The sequence below is a fragment of the Camelus dromedarius genome, chromosome 11, assembly GCF_036321535.1.
Source record: "Camelus dromedarius isolate mCamDro1 chromosome 11, mCamDro1.pat, whole genome shotgun sequence".
Classification (NCBI taxonomy): Eukaryota; Metazoa; Chordata; class Mammalia; order Artiodactyla; family Camelidae; genus Camelus; species Camelus dromedarius.
Window position 1 is genome coordinate 775,573 of NC_087446.1, and position 4,409 is coordinate 779,981.

A 4,409-nucleotide genomic window follows, 5' to 3' on the forward strand; every position below is an offset into this window, starting at 1 on the left:
GGGACCTGCCATAGAGGCCAGGCTGAGGGGCCAGTGGCCAACTCGGGGGAAATTGTAGCAAAATAATGCCAGTAACAGGTACTCGTAAGTGAGCACGCAGTGACATAAGTGAATAGATGTGAAGTTTTACGAGGAATGAGGTGTTTACATTGTCTCGAAGAACCTCCACGTAAAACACGTTTTAATCATAAAGGGAAGGCAAGTCACTTGCAGTGGGGTCCCGGTGGAGCCACCTTCCCCCAGGGCCTAGGTGGCCGTCAGTACTGGTGCCCACCTGGGGGCACGGTGACCAGGATGAGCGTCACCCACGTGGTGCTGTTCCGTCGCTGCAGGACCTGAACCTTGTGAGGAAGGCACACGAGCCGCAGTTGAGGGACACAGGCCGCGGGATGACCGGCCTGTGCCCGTGAGTGTGGAGCCACGGAACACTGGAGACTATTCTAGACAGAGGGAGCTCGGGCCACGTCACCTAAACATGGCACAAGCTGGAGGCTGGGCCCGTTGCTGGGACAGCTGGCATGCTGTGGCTGGACTCTCGGGTCTGTGTTGCATTCCAGGCTCTCCCTGACCCCACTGCCACCCCCTCCGCCTCCTCCCACAGGGGCAGCCCTGACCCCAGGTGCACCTGCGGGGTCACGGGTGTGCAGGCGCCGGGGCTGTGAGCACCGGCCAGCAACCCACTCTCCAGGGTTCAGGGGGAAGTTTCTTTGCATCGTACCCGCAAAGACCCTGCAAGGTTGGGATTGTTTTAAGATGAAACTACTTTAAAAAACTAGTTTGGATACTAGATTTTATGGAAGCCAGCTTCTGTACAGGAATTGTCATTAGAATCGCTTGAACAAGATAGTGTCTTCAGAACCAGAGAGAGGGGGTTCCCGAGGGCAGCACTCCCCCGGTGCTCTGTGCTGAGGGAGACCATGGCCTGAGTTCCTCCCGCTGAAATGTCCGTGCCGCCCTGGCCGCAGGGTCAGTCCTAGTGATCTGGTCTGACGCCGTTTCCGAAGAGGCCAAGAGTAAACAAAACAAAACGAATCACTATTCAAGCATACACATCCTTACAGTAAAGCTGTCTGCCCCCAGATGAGCTATAAAGTCAACTCAATTTCAATCAAAATACTGTCAGGAGTTTTCATGGAACTTGACAACTGGTTTTGGAATTTTTAGAGGACAAAGTACCAAGGTACATCCTGGAAGGACAGGGGGCAGATGTCTAGACTTCTGATGCTCTGGAAGTCAGGGCCTGTGCAGTGGCAGAGGGACAACTGGGTAGACTGGCCGAGTGGATAGAGGACCCTGGAGATGATGTGGCCCTGCGGGGCAGAGCTGACGCTCACATAGGAGGCTGTGCCCTGCTCTGGACCATGTTCAGGACGTCCTCTGTGGCCCATTTCAGCCAACTGGCTCTACTGGGGCATCTGGAAAGCCTTTTGTTCCCGAGAGAAAAGCTTGGGCCCTCGAGGGGAGCTGTACCTGGGGATGTGGGTGCTGGGTACTGGGTGGGGATTCCCGACTCCCCAGCTGCTGTCAGTTTAGAAAGCCGGGGGGGGGGGCTCTGCCGCATCTTCCCCATGGCCCCCAGGACCCCACGCTGGGTCACCCGCCCCCAGGCCCCCTGGCTTCCTGGCTCCCCCTCTCTATTCCATCCTGTCTTCTCTGTGCTTCAGTCCAGAGGTTTTCCGTTGCCCTGTGTCCCAGTCAGCAGTCTTCTTACCTGAACAATCTGGTATGAGAGCCATGTGGAACCGTTCACTGTGCCTTCTGGGTTTGGAACGTGCTGGGGCGTGCGAGTCCTGATCACGCGCAGAGCCTGTCTCTAGTGACACACTCCACGTCCTCAGCCTTCATGAAGGTGGTAATTGCGGTGAAGTCTGCGTCTGGACAGAGCCTGGGCGCCTGGGCCTGTTTCTGTTGTCTCTCTGCTCACCTGTCAGTCCCCACTGCCATTTCTTTAATGTCTGATCATGTCTTACCCAGAGTCAAATGATGCGTGTAATGCTACAGACACTTTGGGTTTTTTTAAGAAAAAAAAAAAATTTCCTCTGTGCAGAAGGATGCAGTAGGGCAGGCGCCCTACGGTGGTCAGGGTGCACATGACACAGTGGTGTCCAGCTTTGTGGAGCTGATGCAGGAAGACGGCCGTGGGGCGTGAGGGCCGTGACTCAGGTCTTGGCTGAGCCCCTGGGACGTGTCCTGCCAAGTGTGGCTCCTTGGCTTCGTGCAGGAAAGAGTTAAAGTGCGGGCCGGAGTTGAGTAAGGGTAGATGTATTTAGAGACACACACCGCATGGAGTGTGAGGCCAGAGAAAGGCCAGGAAAGGGCTGTGGGAACTGGGCGCTCAGGTTAGAGCAAAAGCAGGCACACACGCCACAGCCAGAGTGCGGGCGGGCTCCAAAGAACAGGGAGCGAGAAAGGGCAGCCAGGTGTGGTGGTGCCAGGCTTTAAGGGCTCGGTAGCGTCACACGCCTACAGCTGCCCTGGGGAGGGGCTGGGGTTCCCAGGAACTGGCCGCCGCCCACCCTGACCTCCTGTGGTTAGCCTCGGGGCTGTCATGGCGCCTGCGGGCATGTCGCTTACCCCGCTGTTACAAGGAGCGTATGACGAAGCCCAGGGTCTGCTAGAAGCCAAAACTCTTAATCCTCAGGGCCAACTGGGAGGGGAGTCTTCCGCCATTTTGGGGTTAACTGCTGTCAGTCCTTGAGCGGCTGTGTCCCGCCCCGTTCCCTCCTGTCTCAGGGCTGCTGCCTCACTGCCCTCCTGGGTCCCGCCGGAAGCCTCGGGGTCTGGCCTCCTGGCCCTAGGCTGGACGGGAAGGGCTGGGGACGCGGGGCCCCCTTCGTGAGAGCCTCTTCTCACTAGAAGGCCGGCATGTCCCCGAAGCCTCAGAGATGCTCTGACATCTTCACAAAGCGCTTCTTACAGAGACGCTTCCTCTGGCTCTGGCAGTTCTCGGGGGAGGCGGTCTAACCCAGCTGCTGCCTCACCGTCCGAAGTGGAAGGAAAGGGCGTCTTAATTTCAAATGACGCCCAGTGCTTTGACCACACGCAGCGGGACTCAATCCCTGAAAGGGGACGGTTTCTGAGGCTCGCGTGAGGGATTTCTTAGAAGCAGCCTGCCCAAAGCGTCCTCAAGTGGCTGGGGTCTGGACGGGGCCTTGCGGCTGGAGCCCTGGGAACATGTTTGCACGTGGATGGAGACGTCTGCATCAGCGCCGGCTCGAGAGCACGGCACGCTGTGGGCCTGCGGCCCCGAGCACGCGCGCCTGGCCATCACTCAGGAGCCCGGGCCGGCCGACCAGGACTCAGGGCCCCAGCGGAGAACAGCAGCCTGAGGCCTAGAGTGTGAAAAGCTGAAGAGGGAGACGTGCTGGAGGCCAGCAACCTTGCTCTGGAAAGGGCCCCACGGCGACCCGGGTGGCCCCTGGACCCGCAGTCTCCTTGTGGCTGCTCGGTCCTACAGACAGCGCACATGCCAGCAGCACGCTGTGCCTGGAAAAGTCGTTTAAATCTCGGTGCCCCGATCCTGAGGACGCGGCCTTCCTGAAGAGTCCTAAGCCCTAAGTGTGCCCCACTGCCTCCTGCAGACCCTCCTTCCCGGCCCCACAGCTGACCAGACCGGGGCTGCCAGGCCCCTCCAGGCCACATGAGGCCAGCTGGGGCGGTGAGTGGGGGCCGGGGAGCCCTCAGCTGGGGCCAGGGCACACAGGCCCAAGGTCCCGGCCCCCTGTGGGGACCCCTGCCACGGAGACCTGACTGAGGCGAACCCCTGGGGCACGAACAGAGACTCTGGTAGGAAAAAAGTGCCTACACTTGTCCTAGGTGCGGCCACCCCTGCTGTGACCTGGTGGCTGAGCACCCAGAGTCCTCCTCGTGTGCACCAGTGGCCGCACAGCTCCCGGGGTCCCGCCGTGGGTCAGCGGGCCCAGGAGCCTGCGGCGGGGTCAACCGAGTGCGGCCGTGGGCCTCGTGGGCCCAGGACCCTCTGCTCAGGACAGCGTCAGCCGCAGCCCCTCGGGCTGCGGACGTCTGTGAGGCCCGAGCCCTGCACTGAAGTCCTCAAGTGAAGCTCCGCTCTGAACACACATCGGCACATGGGACCCGAGGGTCAGAGAAGCACAGAGCAGCTCCCTCCGCTGTCCCCAACCGGTGCTCCGAGCGGCCGCCCCGGGGACACGGGAGGGGCGTTCCCCCAGCCCGCGTGTCACTGCACTTGCTGCAGACACAGCACCTAGAGGTTCCCATCACGTTCCCGCCACGGTGAGAAGCGCCGTGCGAGAACATCACCTCCTCCCCCGCGGCCGGGCGCAGCGACAACCCGAAGGTGGGCACGAGCGGCTTCTGCACGCGCTGGGCCCCAAGAGCAGGGCTGTTTTATTATCCTGAAAATAAAAAGCCAGTGTCCTCCAGCAGTA